We start from the raw sequence: 10,776 nt of genomic DNA, 5'->3' as shown, positions 1-10,776 counted from the left end.
CACTTGGGGTGGGACCCAACCTGGATGGGGGCAGGGCCTCTTCCTTGCTGTACTTTGCTGAGCTGCTCCATCTCACCTGTGCTGGCTGAGCCACATCTTCCTCGTGAAGAGGTTAGGTCCCCGTGACTCATAGGCGTGAGCAGTGCTTTTCCTCCCAGGTGCAACATAACCATGCCGTCCTGCTGCTGGGGGTCTCCTTGCTGACGTCCTGGGGCAGTGTGTGCCTGTGCAGCCACCCATGTACAATGTACTTTGCGCTGCCAGCTAGCATTCATTGGGCTAACGTGTCCTTGTGTGCTGTATTCCTCAACCCAGGCCTTGCTGCCTTGCTGCTTGGTGTAACGCTGTGCCCAGCTCTCTCTCTCCTGACCCTATGAACCTGAGATGAGTTGTGATGTCCCTTCTTGTGGTCTGGCTTGCTGAAGTGTGTGAGAGGTGCAGCTTTGGGGCTCTCCAGCACTTCTAGCACTGCAGGCTTGCATGTATCTGTCGGGGAAGTGCAAAGGGGTGTGGCTGAGCTTGAAGCTCTTGGTGGCTTGTAAAGGTCTATGTGCGGTGACTCTTCTCCTTGTAGAAGCTGAATCCCTCTGGGTGGGTTTAGGGGAAACAGCTGCTCTAAGAGTTTACGTATTGGTGATTGTGAACACCCTGAGAATACATTAGGCCGCTGCATTTATGCCTGTGACAGTTGTATTATGTAAGGGATTCCAGTTTTCTGTCCGTATGCCCATTCTTTATTACAATAAATCAGATCTCAAAGAAATAAAAGTAAATTATTTCATGATATCGTGAGAAACAAGCAAAAAAGAGGGAATTGCAGTTATGTTTGCTTTCAGTTCTTTTTTCACTCAGCTATTCCTTGTTTAGTAAATTTCAATCATGTCAACATTACCTTACGTTCAAGGCAGGGAGATGGACTGAAGTTTTAGTATTCAGGGAGGCAGCTCTAGCATCAGCAAAAATAATGTGAAGTCTTCTGCTTAATGCCAGAGTCACAGCCCTATATTATGGTCTTCCATCTGCAGGTCAAAGCAGTATTCACTGCCCTCCTTCCCTCAGGCACAGTTCAGTATTAACTTCCAGCATAAAGCACACCATTTCAGCTTCAGCGTCTTTCTTTGATTCCTTACATTAGTTTTTTTTTCCTCATCACTTAAAGATGGTTCTCCCAAATTATTCTGCCTGTTCTCTTCACCACCCTGCCAAGGAGTTACGTTTCAGTATATTATTTTCTAATTGGTTGTGGTCACTTTGTCTTCGATACACCTCCTGCTGCCCAGGATGAACCCTGAAATCCAGGCTGCAGGTGTCACTCAGAGCCCAAGTAAGTGACTCATGATTCATCCTTAGTAACCTGCCATGCCCATGGGCCTGTTTGTTTACTTGGTCTGAAAAGGGTCATGCTGCATTCTCTGAAAAAAATTTTAAAAGCTATTAAAGCAGGTCTGTTCAGAACACATCTAGAGAGAATTTTTGTGTGGCTGCAGCTGTGAGAGCACACAGAGAAAATGGTGAAAAAGCAATCTCCGGTAGCCTTTCTGGCAGTCTGGTTACAGTTAGCCCCACAAAAATCTGTATCTGAAGGGACTCGCAGTCAGTGGTTGAATAGATGTCCCCAAATCTTCCTACCTGTGAGAAAACAGGTAAAAGGGTGTAATATTTTCTGCTCCACAACACTGTCTAAAAGACAAATCCTTACTAAACTTTAGCAACATAAGAATCCTGGCTGTTGGTGGTCCCAACTGGACTGGTAGCATTTCTGTGGATTATGTGAATGAAATGGATGTTTCACAGTCCTCCTTGAAGAAAACCTCAGGATGCCCAGGTGTCTGCTCCCTCCTCATTCCAGTGAGGATGTGAGACCAAAATCTCTGACAAATGTTACAGCTGCTTGCATACTACTTGGCATCCTGCCTGAGGGCATACTGAAACATCTCCTTCCTGAGAAGAGCTGTCTCCTGCTGGAGACCATCCTTCATTGGCTGTAGGCATCCATCAGTTCTGTAAACTCACCTACAGTGAATCTCCATGCAGCAGGTGCCCAGTGTGGGCAGTGTAGATGTGGACTTGGAAGCAGCCTTTCCAAAATGGTAGTTTGGCATCTGCTCCCCCTCCACAGCCTCCTCTCAGGGTTGGAGCAACCTCACACAGCAGGCTCCATGCTGTGGAGCAGATGGACTTGGCATGGTAACGCCATAATAGTAGATGTGAGGGTTGCTTGTTCTCCTTTGCAGTTGTGTGCTATATGTGAGGGAGTGCAGTGAGCAAGGGTAGAGTGTCCTTCATAGCCTTGTCAGCTAGAAAAAGGAATTTGAGAGGCTGTGTGGAAGTGCTCCACAGAGCATGGTTATCCTCAAGGTGTGTGAGAATGTCCTGGAAAAATGTAGTGGCAAAGCACTTGGGCGGTGGGAGGGGTTTCATCTGCTGAAGAATTGCCCAAGGGATGTCTTGTCAGAACTACTACATCACAGAACTACTGCAATACAAGATTTTTGTGGACATTTAAGAGATGTAATCCAAGTTGCAGCATTTATCTCCCCATCTCTGCTTTGGTTTGCTTCTTTTTGGTGTTGGCTTCTTTGTGTTCCAGTTTCAGACAGCACAGAGTAAAAGCGAGAAGCTTCCCAGCTGTATTCATTAGCCTCTCTTACACATTATTTATTCAGCAGCTTTATTATAGCTAAAGATACTATGTATTTAAGATTGATGTCCAAAGTGTCCTAGGACATATAAAAGATCAAAATCAAAGATGCCCTTTTCTTCATTTTAAATAGCAGTTTTGAATATCAGATGTTGTTTCTGCCATGGTGCTCTTTCTAAACTAAAGATAATTCTAGAAACTTTGGCATTCTTTAATATTAGAGCCACAGCTCCCCATATTTGATCTCAGTAAAAACGCAAACCTACATGAAGAAATTGAAGATCTTAATGCTATTCTGAACCTGAGTAGCTCGGCTTTGTAAGGTGAGGCAAGTGTTATATCTCAGCATTATGAGTGGAATTTTTTTCATTTTAGAAAGATATCCAGGAGAAGGAAAAAGCCTCTTACGTTACTGTATTTTTTTTCCAATTTACAGATGGCATTGATTGTTTTTCTTTTAGCAGCTTGTATGAAGAGATCAAAGGCTAAGTATTGGTCACAAAATCTGACCTGGTCTAGTTGATTCTATTGATGGTGTTTCTGGGGAGCAGATCTCACCTGTATCCTGCCTGTATTTGTTGCGGCCAGGTATTAAGCCAAGCATTCAGTACAGAGAATTCTGACTCCATGCACAAACACAGTAGGGGGCTTTGAGCTACTGGTTCCCACTCAGATCTCAGAGGTGCAGTAGGTATTTCTGTGAAAACACTGCTCACAAGGTAAAAGAAAAAAAAATTAAAGTGGGAAGGGAAAAGAGTACAAAACTAAGAATGCTGTTATATGTGTCTGGCTCACCTGCATCTCACATTCTGTGTTAAGTCCCGATATTATCTCAAACAGGATAGCAGAACTAGAAGCAGGAGGTACAAGTCATAGGACTAATAAGGCCAAAAAAGAGATCATCAGCTGTGTGGAATGAATTACGTGCAAGGACTAAGTAACTAGGCCATGGCTATTCAGGCTGGAAAAGAGGTATCTGAAAAGGGCTATAGTGGATATCTGTAAAGTCTTGAACAGTATTACGAGTATGACCAGGGGAGGGTGACCCACTGGCTTTCAAAGCTAGTGGACATCAACTGCAGCAGCTTTCAGAGGTGAAGGAGATTATTCATGGAGTTAAGCTGTGGTCAGGTTGTCAAGTACAAAAGACGCAGCTGGGCCTGTGCACCGGAGGTGCTGAGCCGCCCACTTCTGGGAGTTTGGTGGCTGTGCTGGGGGCTGCTGGTGTATGTGTTCCCTAGCACACTGCCTGAGCATCTGGCACGGCCTGGGCTCTGGGAGGGTTTTCTCTGGGCTGCTATGCCTGGTGCCATGTGTTTGTGTTTTGCTTTATGGCATGTGAACCTGGGCAGAGCAGTTAACAGCCGAACAGCTTTGTAGCAACCTGTCTTCATGCCAGCAGCAGCATCCCACTTAAACTACAAACACAAGCCTCCTTGATTGGCGTGTGGTGGCTTTACCCGATCTTTCAGCGCTCAGCCACTAGGTGCCTCTGTCCCACAAGGGAGGAGCCGTCTGTGCCTGTGCCCCCAGCCTGGCACACCGGGAAGGCATCCATGTCCTGCTCAGTGTGGGACGGGGCGGAGGGGGCTGGTTGCTGTGTAAGGAGTAGAGTGCAGTGCTTCTGCACGTAGCAATCCTCTGTGACATTCTATCATTTTCTCCTCCTTGTGGACCATAAGATATCGATATCCCCCAATGCAGTGGGAATCCATCCTGTCTTAGCAAATGAAAGAGAGAAGTCAGAGACCAGACCTGATTGAGAAGAGGTGACGAGTAACGGCTACATATGGTCAGGAGCAAAGAAAACCAGTCAGGAAACTGCTAAAAGCTGGATAAAGCACTTTGTTTTGGTGATGAGGTAATTTGGAAGACAGTAGGGATTATTGAGACTTTGACCCCGGGACAGGACTGACATCAAGTCAGATTTCTTTTGCTTTGCTATAATGACTAAAGCAGTTCTGAGCAGGGCACCTTCATCCTTAAACCTGTCTTTAAAGTTCAGCAAGAGGGTTGGATGTGATTGCCAATGTATGGATATGAGTGATTGCTCCCCTTGACTCTGTGTTTGACATCTGTCCTCCACTCACCTTTGCGCATCTACAGGATGAATTGTGGTAAATGTGACTGTTGGTTTGTTTGCTTAGCTGTGTGAACAGTTTGGGGTGGCAATGACCAGGGTCTCTGTGACACTGAGCAATGCATTTAAGCTTTACAGGTGCTCTGAGGACTCTGAGGGGCACTAAGAAGACCTTATTTTTCATTTGGTACATTTTACCCGTTCTTTAAAATGGAACCTGCTATTGCTCAGAGTGTACAATTCTTTTTCATGGATAACTACTGAGTGTCATGTTTTTAAAAGATCTTCAATCTCAAGTGTCTATACTATTGACAATAGGGACACCTGGGAAGCATTGCAAAGTCTGTCCTGATACAGGAATGATTTGGCACCAGTATCTTGATATTTATTATCCACATCCACCTTTATGGTAATAGTTTTGTCTAGATTTGTCTTGGTCAGTAAATATGTGCCATTAGGTCCTAGGTTTGCCATCCTTGTTGGTTTGAGGTATCTGCTTTTTCTCAGAGATCCTGTAACTGCAGTTCTCAGAAGGTCACTCCTCCTGGATTTTCCAATGAGTTCTCTCACCTTGGTTCCTGTCCCCTGCTCCTGCTAGGCTTGTGTCTGACTGTTTTGTTTCTGTGGCCCTTCCCATCACTGGAGAGGTAATTCATTGATGGCTCTGAAGAGGAACTTATTCAGAGCTTCTCAACTCCGTCAGGGAAATTACACAATCACCGAATAAGCTGAGTTGGAAGAGACCCACAAGGATCATTGAGTCCCACTCTCCAAGAGCCACACCATGTGCCTGAGGGTATTGTCCAAACACTTCTTCAGCTCTGTCAGGCTTGGTGTAACCAGCATTTTCAGCCTTTAGATCGCAAAGGGAAAGCAGCTGGTGAGGAAGGTGAGATTCCCATTCTGATGCAAAGCCAGTCATAGCAGGTAATTCAGTCTCTGCTTCTCAGAGATTGGCTGTGATAAAATCTGTGGCTCAATTTCAGCCCAAAGTGTTTCCTTGCAACAAGTATCCTAGAAGTCTTCCTGTAGCTTACAGATCTCCTTTCAACCACTCTCCCCTCCTGCAGGTTGTCAGTGAGTCATACACCTACAAGACACAGGTATTCATTCATTCATTAGCATCATCTAACACGGTCCCTGTGCTGCTAATAGCTGTAACAGTGTCAGTGCACAGATGCCCTGTGACATCTAAATAAACTACTTTAAGTCCTGCCCCCATAAATGTGTAATGCCAGATAATCAATCCAATTTCTTATAGACTCCTGTCTCTTGCGGAACACTCCAGAGGCTGTAAACTTCTGCTGAACTCTCTCATGGTTCAGATGTTCAGAACAGCTCTTTGCAAAGATTTTGAGTGTCTGCAATGCCCCAGATGCAACTGCATCATGGAGTGAAGCTGGGCTTGGAGTTACCTTGAATGCAGAGGATGGATCAGATTGTCCTTTCTGACACAGGTTTAATTGTGTTGACAGTTTTATGACTGAGCAGGGACTGAAGTGTTAATAGTTATTAACATAAGAAAGCTGGAAGTGGTGGTAAAGAACCTCTGGAGCTTGTGGGTATCTCAACAGGCAGGTGTGGTGATGCTCCTGTTCTTCAGCTGTGGTGCTGGGTTTGGTGCTGCTGTGTGCTCCCCTGAGGTTTAGGCACAGCATAAAAAGAAAATGGATCAGCAGGGCTTTTCCCAGGTCTCCCAGGTGACCCTCAGAGAGCTCTGCTGAGACCAGACCTCATTGACCCTGTTGAAAGAACTGCCCCTGACAAACACTGCAGAAAGGCAGGCTTGGATATGCACCTGAGAATATTATTTCATACCTCAGATGTGTCCCTAACCCCATAGGATTATTTTTTCTCTTAAAAAAGCAAGCTGCTGTACTGAGGCTTTCAAAAGGAGGGCTCATCCCGACTGTCACAGGACCAGCACAGCTGCCTGTCACTCAGCCACAAGCCATGCTGGCCCTGCCAGGACTCAGCACCAGGCTTTCTTCTCTGGGAGGTGACATCTCTTGATGGGTCGCTGCCTGGAACACAGGAACAGAGCTTGCTGTGTGCCGGAGAGCTTCCTGCTCTTCTTGCATTTGAGGTATTTTCCCCTGGTTTTGGTTTCAGAAGGCCATTAGGGATTGAAAGTATTTTTCCAACTCATAATGTTGCTCAAAGCAAAGGGGCAGTTTCTTCACTACATTCTCAGCCTCGTGGCTTCCTACCTTCCATATGCATTATTATAGATACATGGAGTGGGGAAAGGGAATGTATAACACAGTAGCATTTCTAGTGTGGTGAGCTTGAAAGCTGATAACTATCAAAACATAAAGAGATATTTTGCTTGGACGATTTTTAGTTATCGTTTATTTGCCCTTTGGAGAAACCTAAAAGGGGTGCATTGTGACTTTTCTCGGGAGATGCAAGCAATGAAATTTAATCTCAGTTCCCCACATGTTCCTTTGCACATTTGGAAAGACTGTATGTTAGCTGACTGGCAGGATGGATGGAAATGTTCTTAGGGACCTTTATTAGAGAGCACTGTGGCTGATGCTATCAAAATGGGTGCTGTCCCAACAAAAGGAACATCATAGCTTGAAACAGATTTATTTATGTCTTTAGCTGCATCTCTTGGAACCCATTTCCCTGGAAAAAAGGCAGAACTGGGAAGAGAAGGCAGTCCGAATTGCCCCAGCTGGAGCTATGCTCGTGGCTGATACTGGGCTGATGCTTAAACATAGGTCTCCATATTTCTTCCACAACATTCTGCCTTTATTTTTCCCTCTGGGCTCCTGCTACTGAAGCAGCAGGCTTTCCTGCCTCTCCCACCCAGTTACTGACTCTTCTTGTGCCTGTGAAATTACAGTCCATCTGTTGCAGGAGGCTGATAATGGGAGGATGGTGGTAAACAGAAAACTGGAAGCATTCACAGTGTGTCAGCACTGCTGTTCTACTTGCTGCACAGGCAGATGTGTTAGGGTCAAAGTCTGATGAAAACACCTGTATTGGCCAGGGTGTAGTGCTGTGATAATGGTCAGGAGAGGAGGAGGTCTAGGGCAAAGCCAAAAATTTGTATGGATAAAGGCTTTAGGCTTCACAGGAATCAATAGAATAAAATATTTGAGTCTTTTCCAAAGTCTTTTCCAAAGTCATGGCTCGAGACCAATTTCTTCTGCTGTTGATGCTGGAAATCAGACCTACTTGGGTCTGATGCCCAAAATGAGCATCTAAACTCTTCAAAGCACACTCTTGAGTGTGCCACAGCTGTGGGGGTTTGTTGGGGCAGAAGGGAAGGAGAGAAAGAATTCAGCTCTCTGGAAAGTTTAAATGTGATTGCAGGAGTGTGTGACTGGCTGACACTTTGGCTGGAAGAGTAAAGAGGTAATACTTGAGTAAAGCATTATTGGGGTCTGTATCCCTACAATGTTTCTTACCAGCCGATACTCGCTTTCCACTATATTGGTATTCTGTATTTTTCAAGCCATATTTCCTCCCTCATGTCAGAAATGACAAACTGAAGCTCTTCTTGACCATGTATGGCCTATATAAATCAACTCCTCATCCTTGCTGTGGTCTCCAAAGCACACACTGTTGCTGAGATCTCTGTGATCAGAGTAGTGAAAGGAAAACTCCCAGCAGCACTTAGCTCTTGTGGATTTTTGTCAGGTTTTTTGTCACATCCATTGCACTGGATGTGGTAGTTTATGCTTGTTTTGGTTACAATGGACTGTAGTGTGATGGAATCCATAGGAAGTAGAAACAAATGAATAGATTTGATTTTCATTTATTTATGGCAGTGGATAAAGATGAAAAAGTGAGTATTTAAATTACTTTAATCAATACAGGAAAGTGAACAAGCTACCTTTTGACTACTCTGGTTTACAGTTTGATTGCTCATTTTGCTAAAATCTGATATAATTATAACCACATCTGTTCATGAAGTAAACTATCTGAAAACTAAACCCTGTGTTTACAGCTCCTAGTTGAAGTAGGCTTAACCCAATTTGATATATTCAGGCCCCAGCTTTGACTGTTGTGGGCCTAAGCCAAATCCAGAGATGTGGGTGTTTGTTTTTTTTTTTTTTTCTGATAATACTGTTGACATACCATGTTGACACTCCTGACTCTGGCAGTGCAAGGAACTCTATCCAGGAAGTTCAGAGTGCAGTTGTCAGAGCATTACCCAGACAGGCCTTTTTGGTGTCTCCAGCTCTGTGGTTAGTTCCTGTGCTCTTTGAGGGGCAGGTCTGCATGTTTAGAGTAAGAAGGAAAAGCATCTTGTGTTCCCTTGGCTTTTTCAGTGTGAACTGGGACTCCCTAGTTTTCTTCAGTGATCACCTGCTTTGTCTTTCCTGAAGCTGAAAGAGACAAAATTGTTCAGTATTTGAGATCCTGCCTTCTTCAAATGAACGAAGAATTAGGACCTGCTGCCATGGGATGCAGAGTGATTCCATGATCCCATGAGTCGGTTCATTTAAATCCTGCTGAACATTTTTAGGTGTCAGAGTGAAATGAGTGACAGGGACAATACAGTGCAGAATATCTTCAGGGGAAGGGCAGCCTAACTGCATCTACAGCCTCAGCACTGGTCCCACTCACATGTCAGCCAGGGCTTTGTGCCCTCTTTTAAGATGTGCAATGAGAGCCCTCACTCAAAAGCATAGGTTCTCTTTGAGCCAGCTGGTCATTGTGGCAAGGAGACTGTTCCTAGGAATTTTGTTAAGGAAAATGCTGTGTTTGTTAAAGTACAGCAGTATGTATTAACCCCATGCACCTCTACAGGCTGGAAAGCAGGTCTGCGGAGAAGGACCTGAGTGTCCTGGTGAGCAACAAGCTGTTCATGAGACAGCAGTGTCCCTCTGTGTCCAAGAAGGCATTAGGAAGGGCATTGCCAGCAGGTTGAGACAGTTGCTCCTGCCCTTCTACTCAGCTCTGGTGAGGCACATCTGGAGTGTCCAGTTCTCAGCTTCTTGGTACAAGAGGGCCAGGGAACTCCTGAAGTGGGTCCAGCGGAGGCTGCAGAGATGAGGAAGGGCCTGGAGGGTCTCCTGGACAAGAAAAGGCTGAGGGAACTGGGGATGTTCAACCTTGAGAGGAGCCCCAGCTGAGAGGGGCCCTCATCCCTGTGTGTTCCTGTCTGCAGGGAGGGCTCAGAGCGGGAACCAGGCTCTGCTCTGTGGGGCCCAGCAATGGCACAAGAGGAATGAATGGGCAGGAACTGATGCTCAGGAAGTTCTGCCTGGACAGGAGGAAGAACTTTTCCTGTGCAGTGACTGAGCACTGAAACAGAGACCAGAGAGGCTGTGGAGTCTCCCTCACTGGGGATATTCCAGACCCATCTGGACACAATCCTGCACCATGTGCTCTGGGTTGACCCTGCTTGAGCAGGGAGGTTGGCCCAGATGAGCCAGTGTGGTCCCTTCCAGCCTGATCCATTGTCGGATTCTGTGTATTGCCAGGTATAAAACTTTATCTAGTGTCTGTCATCCCCATGGAGCATGATACAGTCTTATGACTGACTAGCTCATAAAGTTCCCTTGCTATTACAGCAATGCTATCTGGATAGACAGTGCTGGAGTTCTGGGGTTGAAGTCCTGAACACTTAACTGACAGCATCAATTACTTCTTCAAACCTCATTGCTCTCCAGCCCTAAAAATGTTTTTAGTCAGCCAATATCATGTCCCTTCTCAAATGACATTACAGATCCATATAGCAAGACTTTGCTGTGCTGTTTGAAGAGAGATCTGCATCTTCAGGCATGTATCTGCCTAATGCATATCTATGTGTAATTTAAAGAAAATGCTTCAGTGCATAGCCCTGTGTGCAACAGTCAAAGCTTTTTATCTTTATCTTTTCTCCCCAGGGTATCCACAGGAAGAAAAAAAAAAAAAAGTAGGAGTGAGGAAAAAGATTAAGACAAACAAATTTTGCAAATCCTTCCAATCTGGAGCACCAGGCATGAAGCAACAAGGAAAATGCTGATTGATCATGGATGCTGTATATAAGGTGAGAGGCCAAGGCCACATAACTCTCCCTCCCACTAAAACCAGGGACAGCTAGCACTGCACA

Source organism: Corvus hawaiiensis, chromosome 7 (assembly GCF_020740725.1).
Source record: "Corvus hawaiiensis isolate bCorHaw1 chromosome 7, bCorHaw1.pri.cur, whole genome shotgun sequence".
NCBI lineage: Eukaryota > Metazoa > Chordata > Aves > Passeriformes > Corvidae > Corvus > Corvus hawaiiensis.
The sequence above is the reverse complement of the archived record's forward strand: the minus strand, read 5'-3'. Positions refer to the sequence as shown.